The sequence below is a fragment of the Ambystoma mexicanum genome, chromosome 8 (genome assembly GCF_040938575.1).
Source record: "Ambystoma mexicanum isolate Mex_15411 chromosome 8, UKY_AmexF1_1, whole genome shotgun sequence".
Taxonomy (NCBI): Eukaryota; Metazoa; Chordata; class Amphibia; order Caudata; family Ambystomatidae; genus Ambystoma; species Ambystoma mexicanum.
Genome location: NC_090929.1, coordinates 134,612,824 through 134,630,018, shown reverse-complemented (window position 1 = coordinate 134,630,018; position 17,195 = coordinate 134,612,824).

Sequence of the window (17,195 nt, the reverse complement as noted above, 5' to 3'; positions counted from 1 at the left end):
ATTGTTCTCTATTATATCGAGGTTCTGCAACCCAAACTGCAAAAATGCAGCGTCCGACTTTTCTGAGGCACGTGCTAACCTTTCCTTCTTTGTAGACAAGATTGAACGAATAAGGGCAGACATTGAGCAGGCAGCCCTTAGAAATCCACTGGCACATGTAACCAGTCCTTCAGTGACTGAGGCAGATAATTTACAAAATCAGATCCCACCATCTGTTTTTGAATTTCACCCAGTCACTGAAGAAGATATTTCTCAACATATTAGTACTCTGAAACCCACAATTGATTCTCTCTCTCCCTTGCCAGCATATGCAGCAAAGAAACTGGCACATGAGCTTACCAAATTCACTCCCACTTTTGTTAATAAGTTACTATTGAGTGGGACTCTTCAGGAGAGTGTGAAACTCTCAATTGTGTCGCCACTACTGAAAAAGCCATCACTAGATGTTGAGGTACTACAAAATTATCGTCCTGTTGCAGGACTGCCATGGCCAGCTAAGATCCTAGAAAAGCTTGTTACTAACCAGCTCCAGGACTTTGCTGAACATGAACTACTACTGGATACATTTCAATCTGGATTTCGGCCAAAATATGGAACCAAAACCGCCATCCTAGTGGTACAAGATGACCTGCTAAAAGCTGCGGACCAAGGGGAGCTCACACTCCTGGTAATGTTGGATTTGTCCGCGCTTTTGACAGAGTAAATCACCAAATCCTTTTGGAACGACTGCAGGAGATAGAAAGAGTATGTAATTAAGCATTGGACTGGTTTAGGTCTTTTCTGACCAACCACCAACAACGTGTGAGATTGTGGGAGTTCCTGTCAGACCTCATTTGTTTGAACTGTGGGGTTCCGCAGGGTTCCTCCCTGTCCCCACTGCTGTTCAACTTGCATATTCGGCCTCTTCTGGAAATTCTGAGATGCTATAGGCTGGACTTCCACTCATATGCTGACAACCCCCAGATCTTTGTACAAATTGTTAATTTTCAGGAAGCATTTAGCAAACTAGGGCAATGCCTGGAAGAAGTAAGCAGCTGGATGTCAAAGAATTACCTGCAGCTCAATGCTTCCAAAACCAAACTTATATTATCCGGACCTAAACATCTGCTGCCCATTCCATCACATCCGAGCAAGAGTCTTAAATTCGTATCCAAAATCAAAAACCTGGGTTGTATGTGGCAAGAAGATCTTGGCTGAGAAGCCTAAGTGGGAGCTAAGATCAAAGCCGTACACTTTGTCTTAAGAATGCTATGCAAAGCAGTCCCCTACATACCCAATAAGGATCATGCATCCATGGTGGGGGCACTAACCAGCGCCCACCTAGACTACTGTAATAGCCAATTGCTGGGTATTCCTCCTAAACAGCTCCAGCGGCTTCAGAAAGAACAACATGCGGCTGTTAGATTAATATTTAAGCTAAGGAAAGCTGACCATGTGTCTCCATTTCGTCAGGAGTTGCATTGGCTCTCAATTGTTGATCGCATTAAATTCAAGACAGCTTGTATTGTCTTTAAGTGCATAAAAGGCATTGCCCCCCTGTATATGCAAGAGTTGATTCAGCCATATCACCCAACGAGACAGCTGCGTTCTAGTGACAGCCATCTTCTGATTATTATTATTATTATTATTATTTTTTATATATAATCACCAAAGTGATTTTTACAAGAAGATGAACATAAAATTTCACAGCGTATTTATCCAGACAAGAGAATAAGTCTATAGAAACACGAAAGTAAAGGAGAAAACACTCCCCACTTCCATCATCTATCTGTGTCCAGTCCCCTAGCTCGGAGGTACATGTGCAAAGATCTGGTCCAAAATTTTAGTAGCTGCAATAGACCAAGATGTTCTCAAGCCTCCTATTAAGCGCTCCCACCAGAGTTCTTCTTCCCTTAGATAGGCATTTTTTAGGTGATGGAGTATGTATGGTGATCTGAATTTATCTGTACCTGAACACAGTAATAAAAGGTGCCGTAATGTTTCGCTTTGTTCTGTGTTATTACAAAAGCGGCAAGCATTAGTTGTTGAGAGGCACCTTGTGTGCAGAATCTCATTTATTCTGATTATTCCCCACTCGGTTTACACATCTGGAGGTGACAGAAGAGTCTCAGTCTTTGGCCCCAGGTTGTGGAATTCCCTGCCACTACTACTAAGAACAATGACCTCACTTCTTCAATTTCGCCGAGCACTGAAGACCTTCCTGTTCAGGTAGAGGGCCCCTTGTATCTTGGGGGCAATGTTTTCATCCATTACATCTACCACTGTTTGTGTCAGCTGCTCCAATATACGGTTAAATTCGTCTAGTGCGCGTTATAAATACCCAAAAAATCAACAAAATAAAAATCAAATCTTGACTTGACTCACTACCCCATCCTTCACTTTCACCATGTGTGGCTGTCCATACTCACCTCCAGATGTTATTGTCGCCTGAGCGACTTGCTCAACTCTTTCACTCCTTCCTTCTAATGTCACCTCTTTAACTTTACAGCCCCTCCTCCTGGTGTTGTCACTTCCTTCACCTCTTCACCCTCTCCTCCAGATGTTACCACCCCCTCCAACACTTTACTATATATTTCTGGCATAACCAACTTTTCACCAACTCTTATTGATTTTCTTACGTCCTCTGACGCTTTACCATCTCCTTATATAACCAACTTGTCACCACCACCCATTGATGGCCCCAACTCCTTCAATGCTTTACCAGTAGCTCCTGATATAACCACTGGTTCCATCACCCCTATTGATGTTGCCACCATTTTTCTCTATACACTTCCGCCACTTCTCATGTTTCCTCCAGTCCTCCACTTCATCTTCTTCTCCCACTCGTCATTCTCCAACTTGCTCCAAATGATAGCCTCCTGCAAACCACAAACTGTGAATCAGAGTCTTGGTTAGTACAGGGCAGTAATCCCTTTCTTTGAGCAGGCCGTCAGTATCTGCATCCGTACAGGAGGGGGTGGGATAAGCTGTGATTGTCCCATGCATCTGTGGTCATGTGTGCTGACAGAGGATGGCCTAGAGGTATGTCAAGGCCAACTGCCATCTTGGATCTTATAACTGGTCTGTAACCTTGGCGTATCCCCTCCTCACTTTCCATGACTACTGCTCACTGGGCACTAGATCCTTCCAGCTCCCCAATCAGAATCTAGGGAAAACCTCAGTAAGTCAGCAGGGCTGTTATTTGTAGATAACCATATTCTTGTGTAAGGAAACATTAACAATATATTCAGAGCTGGCAGAAGGCGGGATGAGTACAATAACTATTTTTTTTTGTTTTGTTTTGGAACTCCCGCAGTCTGTGCTGGTGCGGTCCATTTCATGAAAAGCATTCCGCGCTTGCAACTTTATGTCCATGGGACCTCCGAGTACTGGCCCGTATGTTTCACAGTTTTCCCTGATACCTGTATTGAGTGTGGGAAATGTATGAACATCTTCACTGGTGACCTCAGCAGAATGAAAGTATTTTCCATCAAAGGAGAGTGTATGTATCAATTACTACACTGAGAGTCTGGGTCTGGCTAACTGATTGAAATGACTCCTCATGATAATTACTGCTAGAGGCTAACAGACAAGGTGTGCTTTCAGTACTAAACTGTCCTGGTGGTCTGATGTACTGGGGAGATTCAAACCCCAATGACTGGTCTGGGCTGAGGCAATGTGATTGGTGTGGACTGAAGCAATGTGACTGCGCAGCCAAGTGAATGGGTAGACAGGAGAGCTAGGGGTCCTTATCCTTTTCATTTGCTCCTTGTGTTAGCTGCTCCAAAGGCAATACAGACTCTCGATTTGCTGCAAGAAACGGGCCCACATCCAAGCCCGCATCCCTAAGGGCTTCAAACAACACAGTCAAACTTTTCAAAAATCGGCAAGAAACTGGCCAATCCTACCTCTGTCTTTACTTCTCCTCTTCCCAGGCCCTCTGCACAGCCTTGGCCACCCACTTCACTACCAAAATCTCAGGACATCTTGTCCTCCCCCTCTTCTTCCCCCTCAATCCGCCACCTGTACCCAGGCCTCCTTCTGCCCCTCCCACTCCTTCTTCTTTTCTTTCCTCCTTCACACCCATAGCGCCAGATGAGGTCACCAAGACCATCTGCTCTATAAAAGTCTCACCCAAACAGCAAACATGTGGTCCCCTGTTCCTCTAGAACTATCAAGGACAACATAGCCTCTCTTGCCCCCTCCTTGGCTGAGTTCCACAACCATTATTTTGCTACTGGCTCCTTTCCATCCACCCCTCAAGCACTCCCTTGTGCACTCCCTAAAGAAAAAGCCATTTGTAGACCCTACCTGCCCCAATCCTCCACACTGAATCTGTTGGTTGTCTCCACGACCACCAATCTAGATTCAGAGTAGCCAGAGGCACGGAAACTGCTCTCCTGAACACCCGTGATGACATGCTCTCTAATCTTGAGTCCAACTCCCCCTCTGTTCCCGACCCATCCTCCGCTTTCGACACAGTCAACCACTCCATCCTCATAAATCGGATTTTTGATACTCTAGGCATCACTGACTGGGCACTGGATTGGTTAACCTCCTTCCTCTCTAACCAGCCCTCACAATTTCAATTGGACCTTTCCCTCTCCTCTATCTGAGTCTCCTCCTGTGGTGTCCCCAAGGGCTCTTCAACATCTACCTTGCCCCTTTCGCTCATCTGATCTCCACCTTCTCCCCTCATTTTCAATGATACGCTGATGACACTCACCTCTCCTTTGAGTTCCCCCCTCCTCCTTTCCTCCTCCTCTCTCATTCCCGACTGTCGGACTGCTATTCATGCATGGTGTGCCTCTAATGATCCCGGCCTTAATGGTAGTAAGACTGAGATCCTTCTCATTGGGTCGCCTGCCCCCTCCTTCCCTCCGAGGGGCCGCATCTCTCTAGCACTAAAATCTCTCCACTGGCTCCTGGTGGCTGCAAGGATCAAATTCAAGACCCTTTGCATCAACCATAAGGCTTTCTGGGGCCTGGGACCACACTACATTCAACTCTCTCTCCCTAAATACCCCCCTGCTATAATTCCCTGGTATTCTAGCTCTAACTCTCTGCAAGTCAGACGCTACACTAAGCAGAGAGTGGGGGGTAGATTTCTCTCTTTGGCAGGAGTAACCCTCTGGAATGGCCTTCCTGCCCTGTCCATCTTGAGCCGGATCTCCTTAAATTCCGGAAGCTTCTCAAGACCTTCCTTTTGCCCCATAGGGCATAATGGGAGTGGGGAAGGCGCTAATTACGCCAACGTAAATTACGGTGGCGTAATTAGCACCATGGTCCCTTAGCGCCATGGATTTTAACGCCTTCAAAAAGCAGGTGTTAAACTCACCATGGCGCAAAGGGACCTCGGAATCAGGCGTTAAGGGTCGGCGCCGTTTACGGCGCCGTTAACCCCTTAACGCCTGATTCGTAATGAGGCCCCTTGTCTTGTGGCGCCTGGAAACACTTTTTGATGTATAGGCGCCATGCAAATGCTCAATAAATAACTATATAAATGATATGTTGAACCTTGTTACAGCAAAAAGGCATTTTCCATCTTATACCAAGACAATAAGGCATACTGAAACCGAATGAAAAAAAAGTTCTGCGCAGAAGACATCTTGGAATGTGGTACCCCTCAACACCTTAGAATACCATAGTTGACACAAAACCAAACGTTGCTATGCAGCACGCTACATCTGGGGCTGAAATCTTAGGCCCAGTGACAAAGCTACCATGCCAATCAAGGTGCGCCACCTGACAAGCTTACCCACAATGTTTCCAGGTGCCAATGTGAGGGTGACGAATAACAACTTTCAGGGATATATCTACGAACACCTGTCCATATTTATCAACCAATGTTGGATCCAGTTCATAACATGGTGCATGAGTTATATACTAGTTAATACATAATTATTACATAACAAAATATAACAAAAGTTTAATAATGAGTACCTAACTACTACTACACACTGTGTAATGTACACATAAGTGTGAGCTCTGAATCCTTCTTCACAAGTGTTAAGGTGGACTCCCATTTGTTCGTGGCTATAACCAATTGCTTGCTAAGATCCACAGTGATGCCCTTTGACTGTGAAGACTTCCCTTACCCTTAACCTTGGTACTTGTTTTAATAGCTAAAATCATCACAATTATACAGGAGAGATGGGGAAGGTCTATCCTGATCCCCTAGCAACAATGATTTCCCCTGTCAGGCAAGGGGTTATCATTGTTTTAACTGTTGCCAGTGTGTACAAATATGTAAGAAGTTTGTAAAATAACCAAGAAAGTCCTGCTTCTTCTGCACCTACCGCAAAAATCCCCAACCCACCAAACTCCATTTTGTTTGTCTTCTAGTAGTGTTACTGCCATAGGTAGGATCAATTTAAAAGCACTTTCCATTGCCTCTGTTGGAAAATGTGATTGTGCTACTAATTAGAATCTGGTTAAACCCTCCAAGGAGAAATATGTTTTACGAGACAGGTAGAAGAGGGTCCAGGATAGCCTACAATGGCCACCCTTTCTCCCTAAGCAAGACACCCCAAGAATATCAGCCAAATGACAGCTGTCGGGAACCTTTTGGGTTAGAGGATAATATGATGCCCGTTCGACTCCCAGAAGTTTTTCCATCCGCGAGACAAGATGGGCGAGCAGTACCCGGTGCGACTGTCCTCCTGTTATGGAGCTCGGACCATAGCTGAATGGAAATGACACAGCATCCCCAAAAAAGTCCACGTGAAGAACAGGACACGTGGACAATCACTGAGAGACACTGCTCCTCTGTTCCCCTTACGGAGAAACAGGAGAGCGGACACGCAGGATCCCACCACTCAAGCTGCAATGAGAGTGAGAAGGTGTGATACCAGGACAACATAGCAAGGTATAATCATAGAAAAAAGGAAATAAAATGTAGCTCAGCACGCACACATCAATCACTAGTGATAAGATGACAACACGTGCCTGGGACGCTCTAGAGTGCAGACACACTTGTGGAAAATATTTGATTGTTTGAATATAATCAAAAAAAGCTAAATCATCTACAAGAAAACATACACAAATGGACATATCTGGGTCATAGGAGAAACACTGGAGTAGGATTGCTAGTCTGCTATCATGTTATATCTCAAACAAAAAAAACACGTAAATAGCTTCATAGAAGTGTCAAAGTTATATGTAACTTTATGATTGGACAATGATGTAGCAGGTATTATGAAGCGATTGGATCTATTTGTGGTCCTCAACGACCGCAATTGCAATGAACGCGACCCACTCACTATCATTCAACAGATAGCAAACATCGGCAACTATGGAAGTCAACAAGCCCGCCTGCTGGCTGAAATTATGGATGTAGATTACAGGGCTTTGCACACACCTAAGTATTTCACACTTTCCCACCTAGTTGGACCTCCCTAACTGTTATTGGAGAAAGAGCTAACAGATAACCATGCAGTCTTTTCTTAAATATATATGATCTAATTTCTGTTTATTGTAAAACAAAACATTTATTCAATGAGAATTATTCATTTAGATATTTTACACCTAGAACATGCATACCTCATTTGTGCTGTGGGATTGTGATACAATGTTGGGTCTTTTTCCACATATATTTATTGTCATTCATTTCAACATGAAAACGCATTTTAGATCGATACGCACAAGGTCATTCCAATTGTGGCAGTGTTTTAAAGAAGTGGTCATAACGCAATTGTAGATGAGGAGCCCAATGCCTCTAAAGGAAGTCCCACCCCATTGCTTCCTGTGTGCTGGAAACCAGAGGTCATACCAAGTTTGATACCGGTCACTGTGACAATTCCAAGAAAGGTCTTCAAAACAAGGTATCCATTAAGAAGACCTTATTTGACGTGCCCCCAAAGAGATGACGACCTGATGGAAGCAGTTCCCGAAAGAATATGAGAATAAAGAGAAAAGAGGCTGATGACGTTATGGAAAATGAGCGTGACGCATTGAAAAGGAGGACCAGAGAAGAAAATGTATAGATAAGTCGTTTTACAATTTTACAGACGCTGTAACTTATTTTATTTATTTATTTGTGTATATTTCTAAAATAACTTTTACAAATTATCATTATTACAAGTTTAAGCAATTCATAACATTACATTTCATAGCATATCTATCATTTAGAAAATGTACATGCATTAAATTAAAAATTAAACATTTTAAAAATGTCAACTAACTTAGCTTAGCAGCTTCCAACAGTTATGGGCTATGCAATCCTATATCTCTAATTCCATCATATCAGGCCTTAATTCAATTCAATATATAATATATATATCAGCAGATTAAAGCTACTAACACCAGGGGCTAACCCAGCCAGCTGCAAATACCCTCACACTGGAAGCAGCTTAATTCATAGCAATTTTCATTAAAACAAATAAATATCAAGCAAGTTAAAACTAATTAGCTAAAAGTCTGCCTAAATTAGGGGCATCTCAATATGAAATCACAAGCTGTCTCCATTTGTCAGAGTGTTGCTTAATGCTTGGCAGTCGCTTAGTTATAGCAATCCACAATCGGTACAATGCAAGGTCTATACTCTCAGTGTCTGTATTAAAACAGTAATCCCAGAAAGCATCTCTTTTATAAAATCTTAGCAATACACCATATGGCCTAAATTATTCATATATTCAGAGCTCAATAGTCAACATTCTGAGAGTAAGTGTTTTGCCCTCTCTAATGTGCCAGGTTTTTTGCATAGACGGGGAATCCCCAAATGAGGTCCCCATAGTCACATATGTTGGCAATTGGTTCGTACGTATTGTTAATCCAAAGCTCTGCTCCGATACATTTGGGCATTGCCTCAGGTATCTCTGGATACATGCACATGGCTACTAAGCTTTGTTAAATGGGTATATTTGTTAACCCAGCCCCATTGTTTCGCTCTATGTTTAAGGATCCATTTCAAAGTATGGTAATTAGTCCCTCTAGAAAAATCAGGGCACCATCCCATATCCTTAAATAGGCCAGCCGCCAACACTTCAAACTGATCTGTGCCTCGCCGAGAAGCAGGCATTTCACCTTTAGTCAGTAGTGCAAGCAGTTTACATTTCGGCTGTGTATTAATTTTCATATGTAACAGACCTCTTCTTATAAATCGATCACCTCTGAGAGATACCAGCCCCAATTCTAATCTTAAATATTCCATAGGGGTTGATTTACTCAGCCCTAATATTCTCTTACAAAAAGCCCCCTTGATGTGGAACAACCATCGTAAATCCTGCATGGCCAGCACCTCCAATCCATGTAGCACCACTGGGATAAAGCATTGCTTGTAGAGAGTAATGATTCCCTCTAGTGAAAACCCGGCAGTGTTTTTAGCAAAATTACATATTAACTGTGTCATACAAAGTGCCTTGGTCTTCTTGATGGCCACTATATGCGCATAGGCCCTGCTACCACTCATCTCTATCCCCAGGAAGGGATAAGATACTACGTAATCAACCTTTCCTAGGGTAGCATGGAAATCCAGCAATTATTTTGATGAGACGGCAATGGTCTTATTTTTGCCTAAGTTTATGCACATCTCGTTGGCAACCGCATATTCAATCAATGATTCAAGCATGTCTTTGGCTCCCGTGTAGGTGAAATTCATCATTAGCAAATCATCGGTATACATCATGCAAGGGACACTACTGCCACCAAACTTAGGATAAACTCCACAATTTGTCAAAATACAGGTCGGCAGAGCCGCTGTGAATAGATTATACAACAGGGGAGCAAGTGTGCACCCATACTTCATCCCACGACATATGAGCATTGGCGTAGATAGACCTCCTTCATCATTCATACAGATCTGGGCCTGGGTGTTCATGCTCATATGTAGCCCTTTTAACGCATTAACGATCCACTTTGGGCAGCCGTAACCAAGCAATTTGTCCCACAGCAGATTCCTATTGACACTGTCAAATGCTGCTTTGAATTCGACAAAAATCAAATATAATATACATCCTCCAGATACCCGAGGCCCTTTCATTGATGAATCGAATATTCTTAAATTACTAATGGTGCCACACCCGGGTGGAAACCCGGTCTGATAAGGGTGTAATGTATTAAACTCATCGGCCCAGGTCCGAAGCGCCCTCAAAAGGAGGGTAGAGAAGATCTTCCCCATTGCATCTAGCAAAGAGAGGAGCCTGTAGTTTTCATGTAAAAGCCAATCTCACCACTTATATATTGGAAGAAGAATGGACTGCTGCCAATACACCGGAATTTGCTGTGTCGGGCAGACCTTGCCGAATAAGATTCTTGATAAATGCGCCCATATGGCAGGATTCTCTTTTAAAACTGCGTTGGCCAATCCATTGGGGCCAGGCATCCTGGAATTATTAAGTTTTCTTATAATCTGATAGATATCTTCTTCATTAAAGTTCAACGGCCATCCACCGACCATGTACACAGGCTGAGCAGCAACAATACTCTCAACCCGTTGTTTTTGAATATGGTCCACCCAGTCGATTTCACCTAAGGGATGTATTAATCGTTTGCTTCGGTCCCCCTTAGCCTTACCCGACATTTTCCAAATATTCCTATAATCAGCACTACTAAGGGCAGCAAACATTTTTTGCCAGTTGACATTTAGGGTGGAATGCTTCCATCTCTTGAGCCAGGGCTGGTACTGTTTCTTAATAACATATATACACTTACCCACCAACTGGGTAGACAAACCAGAGCTACGTGCCATACGTATTTCTTTCCGCATGGCTCGCTTTGCATCTCTGATAGCAACATTGTATACCAGCGTAGGTTTGTGACAAGTTATGCCCCAGGATTTATTTCCTACTACAGCGACTTCGATAGTAGGAGCGCTAATCCACCTCTCGATCTCGTCACTGTTCATATATCCGAGGGCAATAAAATCATCATCTTGCAAATCAGAGAGCCGAACATCCATTTTGAGTAGATGCCTTACAGACCAAGAGAGGCAATTTCCTGCATGGTTAATCTGAACGTCCATACACCCCCTGCCAATTTGCCTACTGTGCTGCAAATTAATACTCAAATGTTACAAGCTCATGATCACTATATTCTATCGATTAACCAAGAGGCAAGCGTTATTTCCAAAATAGTTATCTAAGGTAGCTTCACACTCATTGCCCCGTCAAGTATAAATCCCGGGAATATCTGCATGTGGTCTGCCATTTAGCATGAACAGATTTCATTAAAGCAAAAAGGAAACTCATTCCTTGCCTTTACGGTTTCCAGTCCCATGAGTCATTATAGACATTTTAGAAATGTTGGGATAAGCCAAACCAGTGTAAATGTCTCAAGTGCTCCTATACTTTGTTTGCGCCCCCCTAGGTGGGGCATTCCACTGAGGACCATCAATACTCCTAGGGGCTAAGTTATAAGCTTGAGAAAACTGAGTGGGTCCATTCTTATGATGGCAAACTTTAAGTTTCAAACCCAGTGACAATAAGACTTTGGCATTAGCAAATAATAGCGATGCTACAGAGAGGGTTGCAAACTCAATGAACACCCAGTTGGTCCTACTCTCCCATTTCGGGAGCTTAATTTTCAATATGTCTTCAGAGGAAATGGCAGCTAACCAGGGAATGGCCGCCCAGAGTCTCAGCAGGGCAGACCTATTTAAAAATGGGCTTGTATCCGATGTATCAATCTCATCAAGTGGTATGGAAGCCCCCAGTCTAAATTGAGGCTCGATGCTACTCCCTTTAGGTGCACCGGTGCCACCCGGCTCATAATCATTCTTGATGGGACGGAGCTGGGAGGCACAGGGCCAACCAAATTCACTCCGTTGTTAGTTGAGAGCATGGTTTCCTCTGCCAGCCCACAAGAACCCGCCTGATGTATTGGAGTATCCTTACTACGGTGCTCCACCATCCTCTCTTTGCTCCCCATACTCCAGTTGGGAGCAATAGTAGCGTTAGAGTTTAGCTGTGTTAAGGGCATTTCGTCATAAGTGCTGCCCCTTTGTGACTGTGGATGGAAGACTGTCTGAGGCTCTGCGACTACCGTAGTCTTAATTTTGGTGCATTGAGGACAAGCCCATTTATCAAGCGGGCCACGCAATGCCACTGTACATCTTGAGCCATCGCAAAATGTTTTTGTATTCACTGTTGGGACTTTCATCATTTTTAATGGCCCCCCCTGTAGGTGGCAGGCCTTTAGGTTCCTTAGTTTGCAACCAATGACTACCGAACCCCTCCCCCTTTACCAGGACAGAGAGCCTTGACCTGATGTGGCTCAAAATATGAGGGGAGTGCTTTTATCATAGAAATGTCAGTACCTAATGCCTCAAGGGCATCCTCCTCAGACACAGCAGCAATGTTTACTGAGTCTTGCAAACGCCACAAGACATCCATACCATTAAGCGTCTCTGTAGGATCTTTGGTATCTGTACATAGACACCACAGACTTAACCTCCATATGATGGGCCAGACACTTCTCAAGCCTTCTTTGTAAAGTGCTGGTCCCCTGTGTGACTTCTTTTGTTTGCTTAACCATCAATAGAAGAGATGTACTAGGTAAGAAAGCATTTCCCAATACATACGCGGGACCGTGAGGTTCAATTATACGACATATCATTGTATGACGAATCCGTTGATCGTAAGCAACTACTGAACATAATGAGAACACCACCTCCACCTTTGCTAGGAGTTCCGACAATAAGGCACACTGATTGCTCCCAGTTTCTGTGTCCTGAAGGAGTGAGGAGTGGGCATACCAAGGACTGCTATCTAGCCTTGATGCATCTGCAATGATAGCCAAAACTTCCAAGTTTGGGCTGGCTGATAGGTTAGAAGATACAGAGGCATTCTTCTCTTGAGGTTGCATTCCCAATGATTTGTGCCTAATATTATGGCACAAATTCAGCAACGAGCCGTTGTTATCCAATGAATGTTGCAACCATGATAGTAGAGCATCTTGAACCGCCTTCGTTGCAGCATTAGGTACACACAAAGGACCTGTGGTGACTAGTTCACACAGTTTACCTATTGGTTGTTTGGAGCTGAGAGCAGTATTGCCACTCCCTGAGAGGCAGACCTGTCAACCATAAGAAGAATGAAGAATAATCAAACCTTGCCAACCCGAAAAAGCTTTTTGTAAAAAGTATCCTGAATAATTTGAGTGTTGGCTGAATACAAGTCATCACTTAGAGTTGGCATTTTGTTTCTTTTCAGTCTAAATTGTGTTTTTTATTATTCAAAGTAGGATCATTGTTTTTGTTTCTCTGTGTTAATGCTTAACTGTTTAACTACAGACCAGTTCATTTATTTGTTTATAAGGCTGTCTTCTCCTTTTCTATTTTATTCATTTCTTCTTCATGATGTGTTTGGTACACTCATTAAATAAGTTGTTATCCAAGTAATTTTTTTAATTGAATCTACAGCAGTGTGGACCCTATTGTTTTTTGTCTAGTTCACAGTCCCGCTCCATCACTGCTTTTGGGACACTCCCCCCATTTGTGTTTAACTCCCTGAGAAGTAATCTGTAATCATGTGTTGATCCCCCTGCCTCGTAGCTCCACAACGTCCACCTTCCTTTTTCCCTTTTTCAGGCTTTGGGCTGAGCTTTGCACTTTTGTTTGTTAGGTTTGGGCTTCTTAAGTGTTTTCTTTTTATATTCATCTTGCTGCGTAATCCCTGTCTCTGGCAGGATTTGGGCTTCATTTCGCTTGTATACTTGCTGCTAGCCGGGCACTACGAGGCAGACCAGTATTAGGCACACACATAAACTATAAGCAAGCCTTAAGCGAAACCAGTCGTGTAATATATGTTTCTCGACACACGACTTTGTTTTTGGCAGATGTAATCCACAAGTGAGAGGAATAATCTTTCAGAGCGGCAACTGCCTTACTTCTTATCCATACAATGCTCATCAGCTCGCGGGCTGTGTAGGCGGCAGGGAGACCACACCTCCACCCCGACAGCATGATAACACACTGCAGCACACGCTGCACCCTGACACACAGCGCGAAATTATGAGGGGTAAGCCGCCTCCTTCCTCCACAGGGAACACAGTGGAAAGACTCAGCAAGACTCAGTTGCCAGCCAAAAATCTGCCAGCAGCACATGCTTGTACAGACGCTGTAACGCAAGCAGACTAAGAATTCTTGAGGCTGTCTGTACATAGTATAAAGACTGCAGGTGATACCACCAACATGTATAGAGTTCTGGATACTGGATGACATAATGTACTAAGCAAGCATCTATGAAAGAAGACAAATTGATGGATATGTGTGTTGCAGCAAAGAATAGGTTCAAAACTCGAAGCAAGCCCAAATAGATTACCTGGCTTGGTGTCAAGGACTGGAAGCAGCCAAGAACTGGTTATCAGCTGCGAAGAACAGTAGATGAGTTGCTGAGGCATCCCTTGTTAAGTTGCAAAAAAGGAACACAATGACTGCCAAGTTTTTCATTAAAGACTTAAATGCTAGCATATGAGCAAATTCACGGTGGTCTCTGATCATGTGAGCTGAGGATGGAAATAGATGAAGGGCATGATGCACCACAGCGAAGATAGCGAGTGCCTATACTCCCTTTTTACCCACAGACGAGAAGCGACTACAAGGCCGAGTTCAAAGACAATGGGCCTCATTACGAGGTGGGCGGTAAGGGATTACCGCCACCGGTAAGGGCACCAGTGCTGGTAATCCCTTACTGCCCTACTACGAGTTCCCTTTGCGGATCCTCCCTTAATGCCTGGTTTTACCAGGCGTTAAGGATGGGACCCGCAAAGGGACTTTGGAGCTAATAACGGTACCGCAATTTGCAGTACCGTTATTAGCCCCTTCCCCATTCCCATTGAGCCCTATGGGGGCTCAAATGGGAATGGGGAGGGGACTTGGTGAATGGGGAATTGCCGCCCCCGCCAACCTTGGAATGGGGCGGTAATAGCTCCATTCACCAAGGCGGAGTCGGTAAGGATTTGGAGGCAGCCATGGCGCTAGTAGCGCCATGGTTACCTCCAAACTCGTAATGAGGATTAATGACTGGCAGAAGGCATGAGTGATGAGAGATATGGGCCTGATTGGGTGGGGAGACAGGATCAGACCAACACTCCAACACCTGGGCTTCCAGCTTACATTCTGCTAGAGTATTGAATATTCCAGAAGGGTACAAGCATGCCAACCAATTGTAGAAGGCTATATAACGAAGAGCCTTATAGTTTGAGAGCCAACAAAATGGTTTGTTTCTTATTATTGTTGAAGATGACTTGCACTATTACTTGCATGAAGGGAGGGCAAAAGTGCCCACCTGACTATAGAGACTCAATCACGATCCTATCCCCTATATCCCCTATAGAAGTATACCTATGCATCCCCTTAGAGCCTATCACAATCTCACACAGGTTTTAGATGAACCTTTAATATAAATTTGTGATTTTTACAGGTTTTGTTGAGAATTGCAGTGTGACGTCTGGTGATGTCCGTTATACTCGCTGTTTTAGACAATTGATATTAAAACAGTGTGATTTCCCAAATTCCGGAGTCGGTCTTGTCATTTAGTCTGAGAAGTTATTCTCTGTCCCATCCATAGAACGACATGAAACCTTGAGTAAAAGAGCCCCCCAGGTTCACGTGGTAGCATGTCGGATGGTTAGAAAAGAAGACCCATAGACCTTAAACTCCAGCGTTGCGGATGATCGAGTGCTCTTCGCCATCTAGCAGGAAGATCGCAAGGTTTCCTGTATAGAGCGACCGATATAAAAATCTTGCAAGAAAATCGATACAGGTGGGACGTGTCCCTTTTTCACGAAATCCTTCCTGGTTTCCACAGGCCCTTAGCGGACAGAAGGCGAAGTGGTCGGTTGGAGAGGGGACTTGATACCAAAGATCTTGAGCTGAAAGAGCGAATGGTGAGTAGATTGAGGAGGATGGCAAATTGATGGGATGGGATTATGATAGTTTTAACAGTAACAGGTTGGGTCTACAGTGTAAACGAAGAGCGTTTTAAAGTGTAACTGAAGAGTGTTTAAGAGATAAAGCCCAACAAAATCCTGGCCCCAGAGGACCAGTAGAAGCCATTTTGCATTCCAGTCAGAATACACTAGGTGGCGCAGCGGACAGATCCCTGTTAAATAATAGCTTACACCTTGTTATCAAGGTATATCTAGGGGCGGAGATACAGTGAGGAGCACTGAGAATTAATATGAAAAGTCGACTAGTTTGTCCGTTATTTATGTGTGTATTTTAAGGTGTCAGTGAACGGCAATGTTGAAAGGATAATTGAGAAAGGTTGTGAAAATATAGCATTTATCTAAAATAAGTTGTCTGTACCGACTTAAAGTAGATTGGGATTGTTGAAAAATAAAGGATTTGAGCAGCGATTTTATTGGAGCGTGCTCCTATTTGTTGTTTTTTTTGCAAAACACTGGTAAGTATGGACAGTCAATTGAGACTTGTCACAGTGGAAGATGTCACTCCCTTGATGCACCTGTGCAAGACCCTGCCAAAACACATGCCCAAACTCAAAAAATATAGTGCAGAATGGGTGAAAGGCACGGAAGACAAGGTGTTCGTGCATGGCCGCAATCGGGATCATTGGCAAAAGCAGTATTGCAGCACATGACCACACACTTGCACGCTGTGTACACGGGGAAGAGGTTAGCTGTTTTAGAGCTGTGGAAAATGTATTAGAGAGAGAGAGAGGATCCGCACCCTGAGGATTGGATGCCTAAACAGTGTAAGGTGGAAGGTGCTGAGCCTTCTGCTCCCCTTGCCTTGCTTGAAGTAAAAAAGTGTTGATATAGAAAGTGCAGGATTGTACCCATTAAAGGAACTGAAAGCAGCGATGGGATATCCAATATACAAACCGCCTGCTTGTAGCAGTGATGATAGTCCAGAAAAGACTAGGAGAAAAGAGGAGACTGTGGGCCTTACAAAACAGGGAAGAGAAAGGTGAGCAACCAAATATGCCAACAGATATAGAACGGGAAATGAAGAGATGAAAAGGAGAAAAGGATAAGGCTGACGGGGTAACGCTCGTACAGAATGAATGGATGGGAGGACAAATATTACTCAAGCTAGATGGGAAGAGTATCGAGGAAGTTAGGCAAAAGGAAGATCGAGACGAGCAAGACAGAAAAGACAGGGAGTGAAAAAAAAGATTAAAGGAAGATGAACAGAAAAGGAAGAGCCGACAGCAGTGAGAAAAATTGTATCAGGAGGAGCAACAAAAGAAAGAAGAAAGGGCAGAAGAACAAAGGAAGTATGGTAGTAGGCATTAGGCAATGGAAGAACGGGACAG